We start from the raw sequence: 26622 nt of genomic DNA, 5'->3' as shown, positions 1-26622 counted from the left end.
ACTGGGCAATATACTACGTGGCTGGGCAATATACTACGTGGCTGGGCAATATACTATGTGGCTCTGTGCTGTATACTACGTCGCTGTGCAATATACTACGTCACTGGGCAATATAATACGTGGCTGGCCAATATACTACATCAGTGGGCAACAGGCTCGGACTGGCCCACCGGAGAACCGGAGGATTCTCCGGTGGGCCCAGGCACTGACACCTGCTGGCATACTGGCCAGCAGTTGCCTAGGGCCCCCACTGCTCCAGGGGTCGCTCGCCAGTGGCTATAGGGTTCCTGAGTTAAGGGAGCCCGCCCTGTGCCAGTAGCAGCAGCTGGAGACAGGATCCTGTCCCTGCTGCTAAAGCCAAATGAATATTCACGCTTCCCCACGCCCCTATGGGCGTAGAGAGGCGTGAATACCATTTCTCTTTAATAGTGGGCAGCCTTAGCCGCAGGGTGCAGCTAACACTGCCCGCATGTAAAGCCGCACCACACACACACACACACACTCACAAAGTACCGCACACACACAGCACTGCACCGCACACATACACACGCAGGCACACAGACTCACAGGGCAGCTCACCTCCCGGCATCCTGCTACTTGTCTGAGACAGCCCAGCTGGATGACGTCATCATTCAGCGTGCTGCTGTCTCAGTCAGAAAGCTTCCAGGAATCCAGCAAGGAAGAGGCTGCTTGAATGAGCTGCTGCTGCGGGGAGGTGAGCTGTGCTGCATGTGTGTGAGTGTGTGTGTGAGAGACAGTGTGTGTGTGTGTGTGAGAGAGAGTGTGTGTGTGAGTGTGTGTGTGTGAGAGCGAGAGAGAGAGTGTGTGTGTGTGTGTGTGTGAGAGAGACAGTGTGTGTGTGTGTGTGTGTGTGTGTGTGTGATGAGCTGCGTGAGCTGTGTGTGTGGTGCAGGACAATGATATTGGTGGGGGGAGAGAATGATGGTGATGGGCAATGATGGTGGTTGGGGGAGACAATGATGGAGGTGATGGGCAATGATGGTGGGGGGGAAGACAATGATGGAGGTTATGGGCATGATGGTGGTGGTGGGGAGGCAATGATGGAGGTGAGGGGAGGCAATTATGGAAGTGATGGGCAGTGATGGTGGGGAAGACAATGAAAGAGGTGATGGGCAATCATGGTGAGGGAGGGAATGATGGAGGTGATGTGCAATGAGGGTGAGGGGAGGCAATGATGGTGGGGGAGGCAATGATGGAGGTGATAGGTGATGATGGTGGGGAGACAATGATGGAGGTGATAGGCAATGATGGTGGGGAGGCAATGATGGAAGTTATGGGCAATGGTGGTGGGTTGAGGCAATGATGGAGGTGATGAGCAATGGTGGTGGGGAGGCAATGATGGAGATGATGGGCAATGGTGGTGGGGGGAGACAATGATGGAGGTGATGGGCAATGATAGTGGTTGGGGAGAGGCAATGATGGAGGTGATGGGCAATGGTGGTGGTGGGAGGCAGTGATGGAGGTGATAAAATGGGCAATGATGGTGGTGGGGGGAGGCAATGATGGAGGTGATGGACAAGAATGGTGTGGGGGAGGCAAGGATGGTGGTGGGGGAGGCAATGATGGTGGTGGGGGGAGGCAATGATGGAGGTGATGAAATGAACAATGATGGTGGGGGAGGAGGCAATGATGCAGGTTGTGGCATGGGCAGTGATGGAGGTGGTGGGGGAGAATGATAGGGGTGGTGGGGGAGAAGGCAATGATGGAGGTGGTAATGAGGACAATGATGGGGTGGAGAGGGGCTGTATTATACTTTACGAGGGGGCTACATTATATTCTGTGGGGGGACTGCATTATTCTCAGGGGACTACATTATATTATGGGGGGCTACATCACACATTGTGAGGGGGCTACAGTATACTTTATGGGGGGGCTGCATTATATTCTGTGGTGGGGCTGCATTCTCTCAGTTGACTTCATTATATTCTGTGGTGGCTGCATTATACTATATGAGGGGGCTGCATTATACCCTATGAGGGTGCTACATTATATTCTATGGTGGGGACTGCGTTATACCTGAGGGGGTTGCATTATATTTTGTGGGGTGCTGCATTATATTCTATTAGAGGGGACTGCGTTATATTTTATGAGGGGGCTAAATTATATTCTGTGAGGGGGCTACCCCAACCCTTGCTACATAGTTAAGATGTGTACTACCTTATATTATACCCTGATATTAGCGCTTTTTACCGCGCAATTGGTGGTCTTGTATCTATTTTTATGGAGCTACATAGTGGGCCCCAAGAATGATTTTCTCTGGTGGGCCCAAGGTGCTCCAGTCCGACGCTGCACACAAGCCCAGAGGCCAATATTTTTCTCCCACTGATTGATGTAGTGATTTTTTCAGGTAGATTTTGGAACCCAAATCAAGCAAAAAAATAAATAGGCTTTCTATGGCCCACAATTTGAGAGAGAGAGAGAGAGAGATGGCACACCCAGGAGTCAAGACTGGCACACAAGCAGAAAGGGCAATATTAATCTCCCACTGTTTTATTTTTATTTTTTTTCAGGGAGACTTTAGAAACAAAATAAAATAAAATGATTTTTTCAGGAAGAATTTAGAAACCAAATAAAATAAAATGATTTTTTCAAGGACAATTTAGAGACCAAATAAAAAAAAAAGGCTTTCTATGCCCCACTGAGTGAGAGATGGCACACACAGGAGTCAGGAGTGACACACAAGCCCAGAGGCCAATATTTTTCTCCCACTGATTGATGTAGTGATTTTTTCAGGTAGATTTTGGAACCCAAATCAAGCAAAAAAATAAATAGGCTTTCTATGGCCCACAATTTGAGAGAGAGAGAGAGAGAGAGATGGCACACCCAGGAGTCAAGACTGGCACACAAGCAGAAAGGGCAATATTAATCTCCCCCTTTTTTATTTATTTATTTTTTTTTTTCAGGGAGACTTTAGAAACAAAATAAAATAAAATGATTTTTTCAGGAAGAATTTAGAAAACAAATAAAATAAAATGATTTTTTCAAGGACAATTTAGAAACCAAATAAAAAAAAAAAAAAAGGCTTTCTATGCCCCACTGAGTGAGAGATGGCACACACAGGAGTCAGGAGTGGCACACAAGCCCAGAGGCCAATATTTTTCTCCCACTGATTGATGTAGTGATTTTTTCAGGTAGATTTTAGAACCCAAATCAAGCAAAAAAATAAATAGGCTTTCTATGGCCCACTGAGTGAGAGATGGCACACACAGGAGTCAGGAGTGGCACACAAGCCCTGAGGCCAATATTTTTCTCCCACTGATTGATGTAGTGATTTTTTCAGGTAGATTTTAGAACCCAAATCAAGCAAAAAAATAAATAGGTTTTCTATGGCCCACTGACTGAGAGATGGCACACACAGGGATGGCACTCTAGCAGAAATGCCAATCTTAATCTCCCACAAAAAAAAAAAAAAACAGGGACTGTCCTACAATTACTATGTCCTTGCAGTAATCTCAGCCAGGTATGGCAGGCAGCAATAAGGAGTGGACTGATGCACAAATTAAATAAAAAGTGTGGACAAACAAACAAGATAGCTGTGCAGAACAACAGGATTTGTGCTTTGAAAAAAGCAGTTGGTTTGCACAGCGGCGTACACACAGCAATGCAGCTATCAGGGAGCCTTCTAGGGCAGCCCAATGAGCTACAGCGCTGAGAAAAAAAAAATGTAGCTTCCACTGTTCCTGCACACCGAAGGTGGTGTTGGGCAGTGGAAATCGCTACAGCACAAGCGGTTTGGTGGTTAATGGACCCTGCCTAACGCTATCCCTGCTTCTGACGAAGCGGCAGCAACCTCTCCCTAAGCTCAGATCAGCAGCAGTAAGATGGCGGTCGGAGGGAACGCCCCTTTATAGCCCCTGTGACGCCGCAGACAGCAAGCCAATCACTGCAATGCCCTTCTCTAAGATGGTGGGGACCAGGACCTATGTCATCACGCTGCCCACACTCTGCGTTCACCTTCATTGGCTGAGAAATGGCGCTTTTCGCGTCATTGAAACGCGACTTTGGCGCGAAAGTCGCGTACCGCATGGCCGACCCCGCACAGGGGTCGGATCGGGTTTCATGAAACCCGACTTTGCCAAAAGTCGGCGACTTTTGAAAATGAACGACCCTTTTCGCTCAACCCTAATTATTAGCTTTGTACCTGACTGTGATAGAAAATGATAGGTGAATTTCCACCAAACATGGAGGTGGGAAGAGGCGGGGGGGGGGGGGGGTTACCTCTTATATAATGCTGTATAGGGTAGAATAGGTGTCCAAAAAGGTTTCTTGCTGCCACTGCCAATGATGGTCGCATTAGTCCCCCTCTAATCATCAAGTGCAACTTATGGCCACTCATGTCACACAACCAACCTTGTGATTAGCTAGAAACCTGCATCTGACCAGTAGAGGGAGACACCAATCATTTACAGTGGTCTGTTCTCCCATGTAGAGGCATTTATAAAATAAAAACTGTAAAAAGTCATAATGTACAAAAAACCTACAATGGATGATGAGAAATGCCCAACCAGGATTTAGATAGGCCCAACACAATATATTCAGTGGGGTATTATCAGTACACAGTGAAGTAATATCAGCGGTTAGTGGTGTATTATCACTTGATAGAGGGGTATTGTGAGTTGATAGTGCGGTCTTATCAGTGGGTAGAGGGCATTATCAATGGATGACAGGGTATTATCAGTGCCCAGTGCAGTATTATCAGTAGATAGCAGGGTATGATCAGGGCCCAGTGCAGAATTATCAGTGGGTAGAGGAGTATTACCAGTGTCCAGTGTGGTATTATCAATGCCCAGGGAGATATTATCAGTGGGTAGAGTGGTATTATCAGTGCCCAGTCTGGTATTATCAGTGGGCAAGAGGGTATTATCAGATCCCAGTGCAGTATTATCAGTGGATGGAAGGGTGTTATCAGTGCCCAGTGCGGTATTATCAGTGGGTAACAGGATACTATCAGTGCCCAATGCATTATTATCAGTGGGTAACAGGGTACTATCAGTGCCCAGTGCGGTATTATCAGTGCCCAATGCTGTATTATCAGTGGGTTACAGGGTATTATCAGTGCCCAGTGTGGTATCAGTAGGTAACAAGGTACTACCAGTGCCCAGTGTGGTATTATCAGTGCCCAGTGTGGCATTATCAGGGGGTTACAAGGTGGTATTATCAGTTCCCAGTGCGGTATTATAAGCGCCCAGTGCTGTATTATCAGTGCCCAATGCAGTATTATCAGTGGGTAACAGGGTACTATCAGTGCCCAGTGCTGCATTATCAATGCCCAGTGCGGTATTATCAGTGCCCAGTGCTGTATTATCAGTAAGCAGTGAGGTATTATTTGTGCCCAGAGTGGTATTATCAGCGAACAGAGATGTTTTTCCAGGGCTCCGCAAGGTATTATCAGCATTCAGAATAATACTATTAGTGCCCAAGCAGTATTAGTATCTAAGTGGTGTTAGCTGAGTCCAGTACGGTATTATTTGTGGGAAGGGGGTGCAGTTTTAGCAGTGCCCAGTGCTGTATTGGGAGTAGCCAGTTCTGGATTATCAGTGCCCAATGTGCAGCTAAGTCTTAGTGTACAGCCTGGTCTTCTCAGTGCCCAGAGTATCAGTGGGCAGAGATGTCTTATAGGGGACCAGCACTGTCTTATATAATGTGTTGTTATTAGTGGCTAACAAGGTGTTCCCAGTGCCAGTGCCCAGTGCCAGTCTTATCAGTGATGCTTTCTCACCAGCATAGCATGTACCTTTCTGATCAAATTCACAGTGGTCCTATTGCCTGTATGTGCAGATATCAGCACAAAGCTGACGGGACCCTGGTAGCCATGGGGCTCGCTGGCCTCATTACCCCGCTCAGACTGGTGCCAGCCCTTTAAGGGGAAACGCTTTCTTTGATAAAATGCATCAGTAAAAATTACTGACTGTGATGATTTCTGAGATTCTCACAGAAAGAGAAGGAACAGCTGGTAAATGCTTCACAGATGGTGAAGCTCTTGGCACATCTCATGAGAGGGCCACCCATGCAGATGGCTCATTATTTTAACATTTGGATTTTCATCTTATTAAAACATCTTTTTCTGTGGTTTTATTTAGCATCTCGCTTTCCGTCACACTTCACATAGAAAGCATCGGTGAATTAGGGGAAATTTGGCAGCGGGGGTAGCTGCACCTACCACTCTGCTGACTAGTCTGTCTTTTATTACCTTTAGTACGACAAAAGACCGTGTGTCATCCCCAGCCATTTTCTACCTGTGCAGCTGTGACTAGTGCCCACCTGTACTACCAGGAGGAATCGTCACCGTTACTGTGTGTGACCCCCCCCCCCCCCACCACCAGTCACACAGTGTCCCTCACATTTAACAGGTCATTGTCTGTAAATATATATATATATATATATATATATATATATATATATATATATATATATATATACAGTATATACCTCACTGCTGTTTGGTAGGCAAATATTTTAACCCTTTGGGAACCACAAATGCAACAACTACAGCAAAATTTGAGGTTTGATGTCTGTAAAAAGCTACACAGACCATTGCCTATAATACTGTATGGAGGACTGTGTGGTGCCCATAATACCGTATTGAGGACTATGCGGTGCCCATAATACTGTATGGAGGACTATGTGGGGCCCATAATACCATATTGAGGACTATGCAGTGCCCATAATACTGTATGGAGGACTATGTGGTGCCCATAATACACAAGTCCCATCGGACGATGCCTACTACAGTGACAGTGATTGACACATTAGCCAATGATGGGGCAGTAGTAGTCCCATCATCCGACTAATGTGTTGAATGAAAAAAAAAACCCATACATACTACATACATACTACATACATACATACTACATACTATATACATAAAACAGGCAAAGGTGCTTACCTGTCTAGGCCTCAAATCAAATGCACTCTCATGGTGCAGTGGGCCCAAGTAAAGATGGCGACTACACAGGTGTGATAATACCAAATAAGACAGCCAGCCTACAATCAGGGAATGGCTGCTTGGCACACCAGTGCAAATAAATAATCTGCAGCAGTGTTCAGGTAAGCACCTTTGCCTGTTTTTCTGTGGTGTTTTTTCTAGAATAGTGGAGGTTTTTTCCTCCTTTTTTTCCTCCTGTTGTAGTTTTTGCTGTTAGACTAGGACTGGCAAGCGTGAGGACCCTTGACGTGGGTTGCCAGCTTATGTATTGTGGCCATAATATTAACTAATACCTTACATATTTTGATATGTTCTTGTGCACTTTTTTTACTTTTACTTTTTGAGGTGCAGTTGGGCTCTGATGGCTTTGTAAGTTGTGGCCTCTGTTCACACGGGACGCATTACAGTTAGCGCTGGTCAGCCCGCCACATGGCGTTACTAATAGGCTAGGATCCAGTTGCTGTGCATACTCTGTGTGAACACTGCTGCAGATTATTTATTTGCACTGGTGTGCCAAGCAGCCATTCCCTGATTGTAGGCTGGCTGTCTTATTTGGTATTATCACACCTATGTAGTCGCCATCATTACTTGGGCCCACTGCACCATGAGAGGGAATTTGATTTGAGGCCTAGACAGGTAAGCACCTTTGCCTGTTTTTCTGTGGTGTTTTTTCTAGAATAGTGGAGGTTTTTTCCTCCTTTTTTTCCTCCTGTTGTAGTTAATACTATATACATACATACTACTAGTGTTGAGCGATACCTTCCGATATTCAAAGGTATCGGTATCGGATGGTATCGGCCGATATCCAAAAAATATCGGATATCGCCGATACCGATACCCGATACCAATGCAAGTCAATGGGACACAAATATCGGAAGGTATCCTGGATAGTTCCCAGGGTCTGAAGGAGAGGAAACTCTCCTTCAGGCCATGGGATCCATATTCATGTAAAAAATAAAGAATAAAAATAAAAAATATGGATATACTCACCCCTCCGAAGGACCCTGGCTGTCACCGCTGCGAGCGTCTGCCTCCATCCCTAAGAATGCAGTGAGTGAAGGACCTTCAACGACGTTGCAGTCAGGTGACCGGTCACCTGACCGATACGTCATAATTTGCCTTCTGGGTTGGTATTGGGGCTTCCATGGCTGCATATTCACAATCGTGTTGTTGATTGATGTCGGAAAGATATTGTTAAATGGGGCCCTAACTGTCGTTAGTAATGTCTTAGTTTTGTACAAATTTGCTCTGCAAGCTTAGAGGGTCTACTGGGGTACCTAAAAGACTACGGACATGTGTTCCTGGAAAAAGAAGCAGATATATTACCACCCCATCATCCTTATGACTATGCTATTAAAGGGAAGGTACCGTGTTTGTAGGTCATTAATAAATCACTGTAATGTAGCATAACATGCTGCTATAAGCAAGTTTGAAATGCATGTGAAACAGATTTCATGTGTTATATGAGTTTAAAGAATGCACTGGGGGCTGACATCTTGGTTTTGCAGCAGTAGCAGGGCCCTATCAGTGTCAGATTACGGCACCCCATGGACATAGGAGATAATAGACCAGCACGGACCCTATCTGTAACATTGCAGCAGCATTAGCAGTGAGCTGGGCACGCCTCTGTGGGCTGCACAACTCACTGCTGTAGGTGTGACTAGCTGCCATTTTATTATAGCCCTGTGCTCTCTATCACAGGACAGAAGAAGCCCTCATTGCTCCTCTGTACTCCAAGCAGGCACGTCCTCTGCTCTCACAAGCTGCCCTGTGTGCTTCTCCTGCTGTGTCTCCCCTCCCCCTCACACACAGTCCCTGTGATCTCCAGTAAGCTGCACTCACAGCCTGCAGAGAGGGAGGTGACACCTGGAGAGAGAGAGCAGGAAGGGCAGCTGACAGGGCAGGGATTAAGGTGGGGGAAGGGGGATGGCAAGAATGTTATTAACAAAAAATGCTGCTGAGCCCACTGTGTTCTGCTCCTCTGTAAACAAGCTGTGCCTCTGAGGCAGTAACTGCTGGTGATAGCAGGTCACAGGGCAGTCACACACAAAATGGTGCTGCCCTGTGATGCTGCTCTTCATTCTGTTAGAAGCAAAATTAAGGCAGTAACTGCTGACATCACCATTTCCCTCCCCTTTTGGGTGGTCTAATATCCCTGGGGCAGAGCTGCTAAATCTTACTATAGCTGCTTGAGGTCTAAAACGGAAAATGCTCCCCCTAGTGGTAAATATGTATATTTGTAGAAAAATATATAATATTTTTCATATAGAAATGTTTGCAAACAGTGCAAACATTGCATTAATACATTTTAATTACTATTTTAAGCTTAATTTCACAAAAAAACAAAATACAAGAAAACTGGTGGCACCTTCCCTTTAATCTTATCCCTTATGCCAAATTACCTAAAGCTCGCCTGTATAATTTATAGGGTCCTGAACGCAGAACCATGAAACAATATGTAAACGAAAGTTTATGAAAGGGTCATATCTGTCCTTCCTCCTCACCTGCAGCTCCTCTTTTTTCCTTTGTTAAAAAGAAAGATGGGAGTCTCTGTTTTTGCCTTGATTTCTGTGAGTTAAATAAAATTGCAGTCAAAAATACTTACCCACTTCCACCTCGACTTATATAATTAGCTTACGGGGGCCAAAGGATTTGCTAAACTAGATCTTAAAGGGGCTTATAATTTGATATGCATCCGGAAGGGTGATGAGGGGAAAATGTTTTTTTTTTATGTTTGAGGGTCTATTTGAAAATTGTGTCATGCCATTTGGCTTAACCAATGCCCCAGCAGTTTTTCAAAACTTTATGAATTATATCTTTTCTGATTGCATTGGAAGGTTTATTGTGGCATACCTTGATAACATTCTAATTTTTTCCCTTGATTTGGATTCGCACTATGAACATGTCCATTTTGTTTTACGAAAGCTTTAGGAAAATTCTTTGTTTGCTAAATTGCAGAAATTTACTTTTTATGTTCAAGAAATATTGTTCCTCGGGTCCATTGTATCTGCTGCAGGGTTTAAGATGGGCCCTGGGAAGGTACGGGCCACTATTGATTAGGTTCAACCTCGTGACGTTTTCTAGGATTTGCCAATTACCATAAAAGGTTTATTAGGGGGTTTTCGCAGATCGTTATCCTCTTATTGATCTCACACAGGGCTGACGAGACAGGGGGGCCCATTCAAGGCCGGCGTTAGGGGCAGGCAGCTGCCAGTGCCTAGGACCACCGCTCCCCCAGGGGCCCTCAGCTAACGGCACATCACAGAGCTGACTTGGCAGGGGAGGGGTCGGGAGCGGCCGGGGGCTGTCTAATTATGCTCACCTACTCCTGGTGGCTGGTGCGGTCCCTGGAGGTCCCCGGCTCCCCAGCTTCTTCCTGTACTGAGCGGTCACATGGTTCCGCTCATTACAGTAATGAATATGCGGCTCCACCTCCCATAAGGGTGGAGCCGCATATTCATTACTGTAATGAGCAGTAACGGTGACCGCTCAATACAAGATGAAGCTGCCGGCGCCGGGAAGCAGGGACTGCACCGTGCCAGGAGCAGGCGCGATATTCACCTGCTCCTCGTTCCAGCCGCCACTCTGTCTTCCACGTCCTCTGCAGTGACACTGAGGTCAGAGGGCACGGTGACGTGGTTAGTGCGCGCCCTCTGCCTGAGGGTCAGTGCAGAAGACGCTGAAGAAGATGGACCGGCGGCTGGAACGAGAACAGGTGAATATTGAAAGTGCCGAGGGCCTGAGCGACGGAGAGGTGAGTATGTGATTTTTTTTTTTATCGCATCAACAGCAAATGGGGCAAGTGTCTGTATGGAGCATCTTATGTGGCAATAACGTTTGTGCAGCACTATATGGGGCAAGTGTCTGTACAGGGCCATAACGTTTGTGCGGCACTATATGGGGCAAGTGTCTGTATGGGGCCATAACGTTTGTGCAGCACTATATGGGGCAAGTGTCTGTATGGGGCCATAACGTTTGTGCAGCACTATATGGGGCAAGTGTCTGTATGGAGCATCTATGGGGCCATAACGTTTTTGCAGCACTATATGGGGCAAGTGTCTCTATATACTACATGGCTGTTCTATATGCTACGTGGGCCGTGTTATATGCTACGTGGGCTGTGCTATATACTAGATGGCTGTTCTATAAACTACGTGGGCCGTGTTATATACTATGTGGCTGTGCTATATACTATATGGGCTGTGCTATATACTATGTGGCTGTGTTATTTTCGGATGACTCTGTGGTTGTGGGATGCATTAGGGGAGATCAGGGGGATGAGGAATATAGAAGGGTGGTGTCGAATTTCGTGGATTGGTGCAATGGTAACTATCTGCAGCTAAATGTTAAGAAAACTAAGGAGTTGGTGGCCAACTATAGCAGGATAAAGTTGGAATGCTTACCGATCACTATTGCTGGTCAGGAGGTCGAGCAGGTGGAGAGTTACAAATATTTGGGGGTCCATTTGGATAGCAAACTGGACTGGAGATGCCACTCAGAGTTTGTCTACAAGAAGGGGATGAGCAGACTGTATTTCCTAAGGAAACTGAGGTCTTTTAATGTGTGTAGCAAAATGTTAGAAATGTTCTACCAATCTGTGGTGGCAAGTGCCATCTTTTTTGCAATCACGTGCTGGGGTAGTAGTGTGCGGGCCTCTGATGCTAATAAGCTGAATAAGATTATTAAGAAGGCAAGTTCTGCTGTGGGCTGCAATCTGGACTCTTTTGGGGAGGTAGTGGAGAAAAGAACTCTGAGAAAGTGTATGACAATTATGAACAATAATGCACATCCATTATATGAGCTATTCATGAGACAGAAGAGCACCTTCAGCAACCGGCTAATACTTCTGAGGTGTAAGAAGGAAAAATATAGGAAATCGTTTGTGCCAACTGCCATGGGAATGTACAACAATAACATTAGGGTTAAACCACCAAGGTGAATGTCTACTTATTTCTCTACATTTCAGTTCACTCGTTGTGTATGTCCTATTCTAATGTATAATGTTCTTCTGTCAACAAACTGTCATGTCAACTATGGAATTCCTTTATGATTTTTATGATTTAAGTTGTGCTGCTGTGATACCATAATTTCCCACGGGATCAATAAAGTGTATCGTATCGTATCGTATCGTATCGTTATATGCTACGTGGGCTGTTATATACTACATGGCTGTGTTATATGCTTCGTGGCTGTGCTATATACTACGTGCGCTGTGTTATATACTACATGGCTGTGTTTATATGCGATCATGAATCGTGGTATGTGTTAAAGGGGGGTGATATACAAAATAGTTAATAAGTAACATTTCCCACATGCCTACTTTACATCAGCACAATTATTGAAGCTTATTTTTTTTGCTAGGAAGGTATAAGGGTTAAAAGTTGACCAGCGTTTTGTAATTTTTCCAACAAAATTTACAAAACCAATTTTTTAGGGGCCACATCACATTTGAAGTGACTTTGAGGGGCCTATATGACAGAAAATACTCAAAAGTGACACAATTTTAAAAACTACACCCCTCACAAGTGACACCATTTTGGAAACTAGACCCATAAGGGAAGTTATCTACATGTGAGGTGAGCACCTTGAACCCCCCAGGTTCTTCACAGAAGTTTATAACATTAAGTCATAAAATAAAATAATCACATTTTCCTCACAAAAATTATTGTAGCCCCAAATTTTGCATTTTAACAAGGGTAACAGAGAATTGCACCATAAAATTTGTTGTGCAACTTTTCCTGAGTACGCAAATACCCGATATGTTGGGGTAAAATACTGTTTAGGCTTATGGCAGGACCCAGAAAAGGAGTGACGTTTTGGAATGCATATTTGGATGGAAAGGTCTGCTGGTGTCATGCCTCGTTTCAAGAGCCCTTGACATGCCTAAACAGTGAAAAACCGCCATAAATGACAAAATTTTGTAAGCTAGGCCCCTCAAGGAATGTATCTAGATGTGTGGTGAGCAAATTGAACTCCCAACTGCTTCACAGAGGTTTATAACGTAGAGCAGTGAAAATTAAAAAAAAAAAAAAAATCATATTTTTCCCACTAAAAATTTTTTTAGCCCCATTTTTTTTAATTTTCAGAAGGATAGCAGGAGAAAATGGACCTCAAAGTTTGTTGTAGAATTTTCCCCGAGTACGCCGATACCACATATGTGGTTGAAAACTACCTTTAAGGCACAGTGCAAAGCTCAAAGGGAAATAAGCACCATATTGGAGTTCACATTTTGCTGGACTGGTTTGAGGGTGTCATGTCACATTGGCAGAGCCCCTGAAGTGCCAGAACAGCAGAACCCCCCATAAGAGATCCCATTTTACAAATTACACCTCTCAATTCATTTAGGAGTGCAGTGATCATATTGACACCACAGGTGGGTCACGTCACAGAATTTTATACCATTGAGCAATGAAGAAAAAAATATATTTTTACCACCAAAATGTTGTTTTAGTCCCAGATTTTACATTTTCACATCAGGAAATGGGTAAAAATGCATCAAAATTTGTCCCACAATTTTTGCTGAAAATTGATATACCCCTAATGTGGATGTACACTTCTGCATAGCCATATGGCAAGACTCAGGAGGTACAGAGGGCTATTGGCAAATAGCGATCCGTCCCTCCAGAGTCTTTTCATATGGCTAAGCAATTCTGTCATACAGGAGGCATCCTGGAGCGCAGAACTTCCTAGAATAGTTTACGGACTCCATATACAGAGCCCATAAGTGTTAGGCCGGCCTCACACTAGCGAGTTTTACGGACGTAAGAGAGGTGCTGAAAATACGGATTGCATACGGTACAATACTTCTCTATGCCCCTGCTCCTATCAGCCGTATTTTACTGATCCGTATTATACGGTCTTCTACGGCCGTAGAAAATCGCAGCATGCTGCGTTTGTCACCGTATTGCGCAAAAAATCCGCCAATGAAAGTCTATGGGGGCCAGAAAAGTACGGATTACACACGGACCAGCAGTGTGACTTGCGAGAAATACGCAGCGGTGTTAGAGAGAAAAGCTGGCAATTCAGTGCGGTGTACAGTAAAATCACACTGACAGGTTACAATATAATAGCTAAAATAAATGTCTACACATAGTATAGGGGTATATATATATATATATATATATATATATATATGTCAGTCAGACACATATATGTATATATATTCATATTTAATACAGCGCTAGATAGCTTTAAAGCCGGTAATTCAATTGCCGGCTTTTGCTATCTCCTTCCTAAACCCGACATGATATGAGACATGGTTTACATACAGTAAACCATCTCATATCCCCATTTTTTTTGCATATTCCACACTATGTTAGTAGTGTGTATGTGCAAAATTTGGGCTCTCTAGCTATTAAATTAAAGGGTTAAATGGCGGAAAATATTGGCGTGGGCTCCCGCACAATTTTCTCCGCCAGAGTAGTAAAGCCAGTGTCTGATGGCAGATATTAATAGCCTGGAGAGGGTCCATGGTTATTGGCCACTCTCTTCCCATTCCCGTGTAGCGGTGGGATATGGGGTAATGAAGGGTTAATGTCACCTTGCTATTGTAAGGTGACATTAAGCCAGATTAATAATGGAGAGGCGTCAATTATGACACCTATCCATTATTAATCCAACCGTATGAAATGGTTAAAAGAAACACACACATTATTAAAAATTATTTTAATGAAATAAACACACAGGTTGTTTTAATATTTTATTGTTCTCTCAATCCACCTGAAGACCCTCACTCTGTAACAAAGGAAAAATAAATAAACAACAATATACATACCTTCCGTTGATCTGTAACGTCCCACGATGTAAATCCATCTGAAGGGGTTAAAATATTTTACAGGCAGGAGCTCTGCTATAATGCAGCTGTGCTCCTGCCTGCAAAACCCCGGGGAATGAAGGTAATGTAGGTCAATGACCTGTGGTTACCTTCATTCGCGGTGATGCGCCCTCTGCTGGATGTCCCTCGAGCGTGAGAACTTTCCTGGAAAGCTCCCAGGCTCGAGTTCATATGAGGACAACCAGCAGAGGGCGCATCACCGGGACTGAGGGACGAGGGCTATTTCACTTTTCCAGAGCCTTTGTGCTACCAGTAATGTGAAAACCCCTATATTTTCATTAACAGATGACAGACGTGAGTGGGGACTTGTTTTTTTGTTTATTGAGTTGAAGCTTTTATTGGGAACATTTTACATAACAATTTAGATCACATTTATCCGTCGCTCTACACTGACCACTCAAATTGGGGTTTCCCTTTAAATCTTTTAGTGACGTAATTCAAATGAAACCCCCGAGGGAGGCACTAGCTATAATGAGGCAGCAGAGTCAGGCCGGGTGCCTGTGATCCGGAGCTGGCAGCACTTTAGACGCCACGTATGTTCCACTATGCTGTTACAGCTGACCGTTACGGTTTTGATGTTGCATATATATGCAGCATCAAATCAGCAGCAATTACAGATTGTGGGCACATACCCTTACTCTGGACTCCATCTGGCCTCAGCGGTGTTCCTTTTTTTTCAGAGGTGCAGAAAGCTGTGGCCAACGACACTTTTATGCACTCCTAATAAAAAGATGGACACCATCGGATCACAGGTCAAACAGAGTTCACAGTGCCTTCATCTGCCTCATTATAGTGGAGCGCCCCCAGACGCAGGGCCGCGGGGTACTCGGTACCGGTCCTCTCTGTCTCGGTTCTGGGGTTGTCACGGTGGCTAGACCCGGTCCGTGACCTTGCTAAGGGGCGTCCAATGAAAGGTGGTGAAAGTTTGTCAGGAGTTCGTGACGCCACCTGTGGTATTTGGTCAGGGTGACCGACGCTGCTTAGGGGTCCACTGGTGTGATGTAATGGCAGCTACATGGAATACCTTCCCACAGGTGAAGTGCTTCCCCAGGGCTTCCCAGTAGTGTAGGTGGCGATGATGTGAGGCGCGGTTAATAACGAGGACACAGGGTTGCAGTCTCTTTACCTTTTTACTGAAGACTTCGGGATCCGCAATCCAGAGCACTGCTAACAGGGCTGGCTGAGACCGGCCGGTCCGAAGGCACATCCAGAGTTACCTTTGCAGGTGGAAATCAGTCCTCATTGGTTATGCTGCACCTGTGTTGTGTCCATCTTAACCACATGGGTCCACTGCATCCTGATAGTGCATTTGTTTAGAGGCCTAGGCAGGTAAGAAGCTCTGCCTTGTTTTGCTGTTTTTTTCTATTTTTTGGAGGATCTCTGAATCCTCTTCTTGTGCTCTTGCTGTTTAGAATTAGGACTCGTAAGCGTGGGGACCCATTTTCTTATATTTTTTTGTGTTTTTTGCATTTTTTTCGGGGTGCAGTTGGGCCCATTTTTGTCTTGTAAACTGTGGTGTCTGTTCACATGGGGTGCATTTGGATAGCGCTGGGCAGGCCCGCCTGATCTAATAGAAGGGTGTCACTACTAGGCTTGCCTGGATGCTGTGCATCTCCATTGTGTGAACAGCGCCACATACAAGTCTTTTATGTGCAGCATTGTGCCAAGCAGCCACCCCCTCCATTAGTTTGGTAGGTTGAGAGTGGCTGCCTCATCGGTTATGCTGCACCTGTGTTGTCTCCATCTTAACCACATGGGTCCACTGCATCCTGATAGTGCATTTGTTTAGAGGCCTAGGCAGGTAAGAAGCTCTGCCTTGTTTTGCTGTTTTTTTCAGGTGGAAATCAGTGCCTACCAACAAGCGCCTGTGTGTTGTAGTCCTTCCCTGCTGAGCACCACGGGATAGTCCTCACAACTTTCGTATCTGCTCTTTCTCTTCTCCGTCCCCCAGTTTATCTGGCTAGGACGCACCCGTATGACGGGAAGGCCTGGAGTTATTCTGGGACCCTAGAGGCGCCCCTCTCCCACAATTGCCCCCTATGTCTGCTTAGGTGATTTAAGGTAGACAGCCAACCTATAATCAACTGTCCTGCCGCTGTTTGAAGTAATGCTTGATGTCTGTTACTTCCTCGGCGTTCCGGCCACCGGCTTCGCGCCTCAGTAGGATGTTGCCGATCTCGGGGCACGACTCCTACTGGTTCTATCTCCTTTGTGCGGTGATCTCATTTCTCACTTCTCCACAATATACTCCGCTTCGTGTCCTTCCTTAGGATGCCGCCGCAAGGTAGTGCAGGCGCGGCTCCGTAACGATCTGTCCTTTCTGCTAGGTACCTGCCAGGAACCCACTCCTGACAGGTCCTCCCTGGAGCTCTCCCAGGCTGCTTTCTCCCTAACTTCCTATCCAACCCCCAGTTTTAAAAGAGTGTGAGGAGTGGCCTAATACATAGTGCTTTTTGCTCCCCCTGGTGGCCGGAGTGTGAAGTGTAACCTGGTCAGGTGAACTCCTTTAGTGCAATCAGACATAACATCACTCCCCTTAGTGGCAGAGCGACATTACTGCAACTACCAGGACTCTGGGGTGCTGCAATAGCGAATCTTCCACCGGGGGTTCCGTCTGAATCACATATTTCAGAGATTTACACGGAAACCTCTTTGCAAGCGCTCAGCGCAGAGTGCAGTATAAATGTGTGTGCCGAGCCTTACTGTGATCTTTGTGAGGCAGATTGAAAAAATCAACCGCAGGTGAAGAATTGGTTTTATTTATCTTTTACGCCATTCCTTGTGTGGTATAAGTGATTAAGCGACTTTACTCTTTAGGTTGGTGTGATTACAGCGATGCCAGATTTATATTGGGTTTTTATTGCAAAAACAAAAACTAGTTTTTGCATCACAATATTTTGAGAGCTATAATTATTTTTCCATATTTCTGCTGACAAATTTATGTGATGGCTTGTGTTTTACGGGACGAGTTGACTTTTTTTATTAGTACTTTTCAGGCTCATGACATTTTTTGATTACTTTCTATTCTGATTTTTGGGAGGCAGAATAAACAAAAAACAACAATGCAGGTATTGTTTTTTGGGCTTTTTTAATGTCATTCCCCGTATGGTAAAATTGATAAGGCAGCTGTATTCTTTGGGTCAGTATGATTACAGTGATACCACATTTATATCTTTGTGTTTTGGGGTTTTTACACAATAAAAACTATTTTATAGAAAAAATTATTATTATTTTTACGTAGCTTTATTCTGAGAGGTATAACTTTTTTATTTTTTGGCTGATGGAGCTGTATGACAGCTTTATTTTTGCAGGACAAGATGACCGTTTCAGCGATATCATTTTTATTTACATTTGTCTTTTTTATCTCGTGTTATTCCACTTTTTGTTCAGCAGTATGATGACAAAGCATGGTTTTTTCCCTTGTTTTTTATTTTATTATTTTACTGTGTTCACTAAAGGGGTTAACTAGTGGGATAGCTTTATAGGTCGGGTCGTTCGAGACGCAAAAAAACAAATATAATAATAATAATAATATTTATTTATGGGTACGGTATAGTGTATATATATATATATACATATATATATTTTTTTTTATTTATATATTTATTTTGTGATTTAAAAAAAAAAAAAATTAGAACTTTTTTCACATTTTTAAAAATTTTTTTTTCTTGTTCTCACTATGGGACGTTCACAGTCTGATTGCAGTTATAAGGTATAACAATGCAAGAGTTTTGCTATACCTTATAGCCTGTCAGCCCTGCAGACACAAGTTACAGTAGATCATGCAATGCGCATGATCTTACTAACTTCCTAGTCCCTGGTGACCCGGATATCGTCATGATGACATTGGGTCACCATGGCAACGATCCAAGTGCAGAGGTGTTTTTTCCATCTGCCTGCTCCCTAAATGCTGCAATCAAGTTCAATTGCAGCATTTAGGGGGTTAAGGTGCTGGGAGCAGAGTGGAAACGCTCCTAGCACTGAGAGCCGAGTGTCAGCTGTCAGTAGCAGCTGACACCAGGCAGAAATCACCAGCGCACAGCCCCCAGTGCGTGGACTATCACCATGACGTACATATACTGAATCGGTTGAGAAGTCCTTCCCAATCATGACGTACATGTACTACAAAAGTCAGGAAGGATTTAATAAATTGAAAGAGTGTTTCATATCCTCTCCAGTCTTAATCCAACCAGATCTCCAGAAACCGATAATTGTGGAGGTGGATGCTTCAGAAATCACGGTAGGGACTGTATTATCTCAAGTTTCCAAAACTATGACCAACTTGCGGCCATGTGCATTTTCTCTATAAAATTTTCTCTGCTGAGAGAAATTATGATATTGGGAATAGCGAGCTGATCACTGTCAAATTTTGTTTTTGAAGAATGGAGACATTTTTGGGAGGGAGCTATTCATCAGGTCACTGTTGTGACTGACCATAAGAATTTAGCTTACATTGAATCGGCTAAATGGTTAACCCCAAAACAGGCCAGATAGACCTTATTTTTTTTTCTAATTTCAATTTTTCTTTCGTATTTAGGCTGGGGTCCTGGAAAGTAAGCACTGAAGCCTTATCACGCAGCTTTGATTCAGTTTCTCATCCAGAACCTTCATCTTCCATTCTTCCTCAGGGTTGGTGGTTTCTATAGTATCCTCAGAGTTCAAAGAGGAGATTATTATTATTATTATTATTATTATACATTTTTATAGCGCCATTTATTCCATGGCGCTCTACATGTGAATACGGGGCAAATATAGACAAATACATTAAACATGAGCAAATAACAAGGCACACGGGTACATAAGGAGGGAGGACCCTGCCCGCGAGGGCTCACAGTCTGCTGGGGATGGGTGATGAAACACAGGGCAGGTTGTGCAACGGTTCAGTAAGTTCAGGATCACTGCAGGCTGTAGGCTTGTCAGAAGAGGTGAGTCTTCAGTTTCTTTTTGAAGGTTTCTATGGTAGGCAAGAGTCTGATGTGTTGGGGTAGAGAGTTCCAGAGTATAGGGGAAACACGGGAGAAGTCTTGGATGCGGAGATCCATAGAATCCAGTTACTGGCTTCCTCTGCTACTCCAGGGTCCAAATTATTTATGCTTGTGTACTTAAAGGGGTTGTCCAATAATAGGACAACCCCTTCTCATACCCCAGGCTTGGCCCCGATAAAATAAAAAATGTTTATACTCACCTCCTAGGCTGGTGTTATTCCAGCTGTGTCAGCAGTCCCTTCCCCAGGGCTCTCGTGAGGTTGTTGCGACACGTCCCCCACACCCAATCAGGATTGGAGTCACTGTCTCCGCCTTGGGACAAATTAGTCATGAAGAGAAAGTCAGAGATCAACTGCACCTGCTTCCTCTTTATGTTCAATTTGTCCAAAGGTTGGGATAGTGACGTCAGCGCTGATTGGGTGAGGAGCTCACGTGTCCCAACAAGCGCACTGGAGCCCTGGGAAGAGCAAGCACTGACACAGCAGGAACGGCGCTGGCATGGGAGGTGAGTGTAAGCTTTTTTTTATTTAATCGGGGGCCAAGCATGGGTTATGACAAGGAGTTGTCCAAGTAGTGGACAGCTTCAAGATTAAGTCTGTTGCAGCAGTTTCATGATTCTGTCTAGAGTGGTCATCCTAGAGTCACAGACACAGAAAGATATTGCGAGACTCTTTAGGTGGCCATCCTTGTTTAATGATATTAAAGATTTTGTATCCAATTGTGAAGTTGGCACATGTGCTAAAGTCTGTCATAACCGGTTGGCTGGGGAAATGGCTTCATTGCCAATTCCAGAAAGACTGTCGACTCCATGGATCTCAGCATGGATTTTGTCTGGAGGGAAAACTTATTTAGGTGGTAGTTGACCAATTCAGTAAACAGGCTCATTTTGTACCGTTATCGGGGATTACCAAATGCTGAAACAGTTTCTGGGTTATTTATCAGTCATCTGGTGATATTGCATGGAATCTCTCTAAGCTATGCTGGTGGGTGTGGACCCACTGCACCATGGGCAAGGCTTACATTGGAGGAGTGTAGCTAAGCAGCTACCTGGTCTTCACTAGAACCCTTGATGGTGGAGCTAGGTTTGAGCTGCAGGTAGCCACCAGGCACTACTCAAGGGCAGTCCCCGATACTGCAGCAGCTGACCTCAAGGGTCAGGTACACAGGTGCGGACCCTGAGTCTAAGACAGGATCGGATACTGATGCTGGTTCAGACAGGGCAGACCTTGGAACACTTGACAAGGCGGACACTAGTGCTGGTTCAGACAGAGCGGATCCTTGACAGGATGCGTAACATGTTCAAGTGCTGGTTGAGACTAGACAGGTTCTGGAACACAGGTACTGGAAGGGTAGCAGGTTCAGGTGCTGCTACGGACTAGACAGGTTCTGGTTCAGGTACAGACAGGACGGTTTCTGGTTCAGGTACAGACAGGACAGGTTTAGGTACAGGCAGGACAGATTCATGTTCAGGTACAGGCAGGATGGATTCAGATTCAGGTACAGACAGGGCGGATTCAGGTTCAGGTACAGACAGGACAGATTCAGGTTCAGGCACAGACAGGACGGGTTCAGGTACAGACAGGACGGTTTCAGGTTCAGATACATACAAACTGGATTCAGCTTCAGGCACAGACAGGACGGTTTTAGGCTGAGGTACCAACAGGACAGTTTCAGGTTCAGGTACAGACAGGGCGGATTCAGTTCCAGGTACTGATAGTACAGTTTCAGGTTCATGTAAAGACAAGAGGTCTAGAGAAACAATCAGCATGGCAGCCGGCTTGTGGTACATACCGTCATGCAATGAATGCTTAGGTCCATTACACCTAAGGACAATCATTGATTCTGATCTTTCAACCAATTCCAGGAAAGAAATAAAACTTCTTTTAATTAAATTTTTGGTTAATAAATATTCTTCCACAAGAGGTGCCAACGTCTCCAGTTACATCAAGATGATTTTCCTCTTCTTCAACTTTTGTGCTTCATCCGGTTTCTTGCTTTGATTATCAGCTCACTCAACAACTCAGGACTCCGTGAATGAAAATCTTTTTTGGGTGGCATGCATCATGAAGGACGCCTGGCAGAAAAATACCAAGAAATGTTTCCTCAGGCAATTAGAATCCAAATTCCCGCCGACCGCCATGTTACTGCTGCTGATCTGAGCCTAGGGAGAGGTTGCTGCCGCTTCGTCAGAAGCAGGGATAGCGTTAGGCAGGGTCCATTAACCACCAAACCGCTTGTGCTGTAGCGATTTCCACTGCCCAACACCACCTTCGGTGTGCAGGGACAGTGGAAGCTACATTTTTTTTTTTTTCCCCTCAGCGCTGTAGCTCATTGGGCTGCCCTAGAAGGCTCCCTGATAGCTGCATTGCTGTGTGTACGCCGCTGTGCAAACCAACTGCTTTTTTCAAAGCACAAATCCTCTTGTTCCTTCCTTTCTGCACAGCTATCTTGTTTGTTTGTCCACACTTTTTATTTAATTTGTGCATCAGTCCACTCCTTATTGCTGCCTGCCATACCTGGCTGAGATTACTGCAGGGAGATAGTAATTGAAGGACAGTTCCTTTTTTTTTTTTTTTTTGTGGGAGATTAAGATTGGCATTTCTGCTAGAGTGCCATCCCTGTCTGTGTCATCTCTCACTCAGTGGGCCATAGAAAGCCTATTTATTTTTTTGCTTGATTTGGGTTCTAAAATCTACCTGAAAAAATCACTACATCAATCAGTGGGAGAAAAATATTGGCCTCAGGGCTTGTGTGCCACTCCTTACTCCTGTGTGTGCCATCTCTCAGTGGGCCATAGAAAGCCTATTTATTTTTTTGCTTGATTTGGGTTCCAAAATCTACCTGAAAAAATCAATAAATCAATCAGTGGGAGATTAATATTGGCCTTTGGGCTTGTGTGCCAGTCCTAAGCGTGCCATCTCTCTCTCTCAGATAGTGGGCCATAGAAAGCCTATTTATTATTTTTTTTATTGGGTTTATAAATTTTCCCTGGAAAAAAAAAAAAAAGTGGGAGATTAATATTGGCCTCTGGGCTTGTGTGCCAGTCCTGAGCGTGCCATCTCTCTCACAAATAGTGGGCCATAGAAAGCCTATTTATTTTTTTGGTTGATTTGGGTTCTAAATTCTACCTGAAAAAATCAATAAATCAATCAGTGGGAGATAAATATTGGCCTCTGGGCTTGTGTGCCACTCCTGACTCCTGTGTGCGTCCTCTCTCACTCAGTGGGCCCTAGAAAGCCTATTTTTTGTTTTATTTGTTTTCTAAATTCTCCCTGAAAAAATCATTTTATTTTATTTGGTTTCTAAATTATTCCTGAAAAAAATCATTTTTTTTGTATTTTTTTTTTCTAAAGTCTCCCTGAAAAAAAAACAAAAAAAACAAATCAGTGGGAGATTAATATTGCCCTTTCTGCTTGTGTGCCAGTCTTGACTCCTGGGTGTGCCATCTCTCTCTCTCCAATTGTGGGCCATAGAAAGCCTATTAATTTTTTTGCTTGATTTGGGTTCCAAAATCTACCTGAAAAAATCACTAAATCAATCAGTGGGAGATAAATATTGGCCTCTGGGCTTGTGTGCCACTCCTGACTCCTGTGTGCGTCCTCTCTCACTCAGTGGGCCCTAGAAAGCCTATTTTTTGTTTTATTTGTTTTCTAAATTCTCCCTGAAAAAATCATTTTATTTTATTTGGTTTCTAAATTATTCCTGAAAAAAATCATTTTTTTTGTATTTTTTTTTTCTAAAGTCTCCCTGAAAAAAAACAAAAAAAAACAAATCAGTGGGAGATTAATATTGCCCTTTCTGCTTGTGTGCCAGTCTTGACTCCTGGGTGTGCCATCTCTCTCTCTCCAATTGTGGGCCATAGAAAGCCTATTAATTTTTTTGCTTGATTTGAGTTCCAAAATCTACCTGAAAAAATCACTTAATCAATCAGTGGGAGATAAATATTGGCCTCTGGGCTTGTGTGCCACTCCTGACTCCTGTGTGCGTCCTCTCTCACTCAGTGGGCCCTAGAAAGCCTATTTTTTGTTTTATTTGTTTTCTAAATTCTCCCTGAAAAAATCATTTTATTTTATTCGGTTTCTAAATTATTCCTGAAAAAAATCATTTTTTTTGTATTTTTTTTTCTAAAGCCTCCCTGAAAAAAAAAAAAAAAATCAAATCAGTGGGAGATTAATATTGCCCTTTCTGCTTGTGTGCCAGTCTTGACTCCTGGGTGTGCCATCTCTCTCTCTCCAATTGTGGGCCATAGAAAGCCTATTAATTTTTTTGCTTGATTTGGGTTCCAAAATCTACCTGAAAAAATCACTAAATCAATCAGTGGGAGATAAATATTGGCCTCTGGGCTTGTGTGCCACTCCTGACTCCTGTGTGCGTCCTCTCTCACTCAGTGGGCCCTACAAAGCCTATTTTTTGTTTTATTTGTTTTCTAAATTCTCCCTGAAAAAATCATTTTATTTTATTTGGTTTCTAAATTATTCCTGAAAAAAATCATTTTTTTTGTATTTTTTTTTTCTAAAGTCTCCCTGAAAAAAAAACAAACAAACAAATCAGTGGGAGATTAATATTGCCCTTTCTGCTTGTGTGCCAGTCTTGACTCCTGGGTGTGCCATCTCTCTCTCTCCAATTGTGGGCCATAGAAAGCCTATTAATTTTTTTGCTTGATTTGGGTTCCAAAATCTACCTGAAAAAATCACTTAATCAATCAGTGGGAGATAAATATTGGCCTCTGGGCTTGTGTGCCACTCCTGACTCCTGTGTGCGTCCTCTCTCACTCACTGGGCCATAGAAAGGCTATTTTATGTTTTATTTGTTTAATAAATTCTCCCTGAAAAAATCATTTCATTTTATTTGGTTTATAAATTCTTCCTTACAAAATCATTTTTTTTTTTTTTTCTAAAGTCTCCTTTTTAAAAAAAAAAACACAAATCAGTGGGAGATTAATATTTACATTTGCGCTTCAGTGACAGTCCTGCGTGTGTGGCATCTCTCTCATTTGTTGCCACCAACAACAGAGTGTGTAACATTGTGCCTGATTTTCGTTGTGGTCTCACCCACCTGTAAAGGGGTAGCTAAATCATACTGAAGTTATAGCTCACCGTGTAAGTTGTGTGACTGCAACAAATACCGTTAGTTTGGTAATGTTTTTAAAACAATGAGGAAGTCTGGTGGAAGAGGTCGTGGCCGGGGGCGTTCATTGTCAGCTGGTAAGGAGGGTAGTGGTAGTGGTGGAGCATCAGGTGGTCGTGGGAAAAAAAATATTGCACCTAAGTCTGGAGCTGTGGAGCCAGGTTCGTCGTCTGGCTACACAAGGCCTCGAACGCTCCCTTTTCTGGGAGTAGGAAAACCGCTTTTAAAGCCGGAGCAGCAAGAGCAAGTTTTGGCTTATCTTGCTGACTCAGCCTCTAGCTCTTTTGCCTCCTCTCGTGAAACTGGTAAAAGTAAAAGCAGCGCGTCGTTAGTTGATGTTCACGGTCAGGGACAAGTCGCTTCCTTGTCCTCTTCAGCAAAAACAACAACAGAGAAGAATGCAGCAGGCGACACAACGGGTTACTCCATGGAGCTCTTTACACATACCGTCCCTGGCTTAGAAAGTGAAGCAGTTAACAGTCCATGCCCATTACAAGTTGAATCTGACATGTAGTGCACTGATGCACAGCCACAGCCAGACTACTATGCTGGTCCTTTGACTCAGACCACAACATTGCCCTCGCAGGGTGCTGATCAAGAATCAGACCCTGATGAGACTATGTTGCCCCATCACGAACGCTATACCACCGACCGACAAGGTGACACAGACGAAGTTGCACATGAGCTACAAGAAGAGGTAATAGATGACCCAGTTCTTGACCCCGATTGGCAGCCATTGGGGGAACAGGGTGCAGGCGGCAGCAGTTCTGAAGCGGAGGAGGAGGGGCCGCAGCAGGCATCAACATCGCAACAGGTTCCATCTGCCGGGCCCGTATCTTGCCCAAAACGCGTGGCAAAGTCAAAACCTGTTGGAGGACAGCGTGGCCATCCGGTTAAAGCTCAGTCTGCAATGCCTGAAAAGGTATCCGATGCTAGAAAGAGTGCAGTCTGGCATTTTTTTAAACAACATCCAATTGATCAGCGCAAAGTCATCTGTCAAAAATGTTCAACTACCTTAAGCAGAGGGCAGAATCTGAAAAGTCTCAATACAAGTTGCATGCATAGACATTTAACCACCATGCATTTGCAAGCTTGGACTAACTACCAAACGTCCCTTAAGGTTGTAGCACCCTCGGCCAATGAAGCTAGTCATCAACGCAACATCCCTTCCGGCAGTGTAGGGCCACCATTTTCTGCACCACCTGCAGTATCTGTGCAGGTTTCTTTGCCAGGCCAAAGAAGTCAGGGTCAGGGAATCACCAGTTTCGTAGTAGGAAACACTGCATCTAGGGCACCGGCGGCAACAATACCATCTCCCACCGTCTCTCAGTCTGCCATGTCCACCGGCACCCCCGCTAGTTCCACGATCTCCAGCTCTCCAGTCCAGCTCACCCTACATGAGACTATGGTTAGAAAAAGGAAGTACTTAGCCTCGCATCCGCGTACACAGGGTTTGAACGCCCACATAGCTAGACTAATCTCGTTAGAGATGATGCCCTACCGGTTAGTTGAAAGCGAAGCTTTCAAAGCCCTGATGGACTACGCTGTACCACGCTACGAGCTACCCAGTCGACACTTTTTTTTCCAGAAAAGCCATCCCAGCCCTCCACCAGCATGTTAAAGAGCGCATCGTCCATGCACTCAGGCAATCTGTGAGCACAAAGGTGCACCTGACAACAGATGCATGGACCAGTAGGCATGGCCAGGGACGTTACGTGTCCATCACGGCA

Source organism: Ranitomeya imitator, chromosome 2 (genome assembly GCF_032444005.1).
Source record: "Ranitomeya imitator isolate aRanImi1 chromosome 2, aRanImi1.pri, whole genome shotgun sequence".
Lineage (NCBI taxonomy): Eukaryota > Metazoa > Chordata > Amphibia > Anura > Dendrobatidae > Ranitomeya > Ranitomeya imitator.
Note: the sequence above shows the minus strand (reverse complement) of the source record.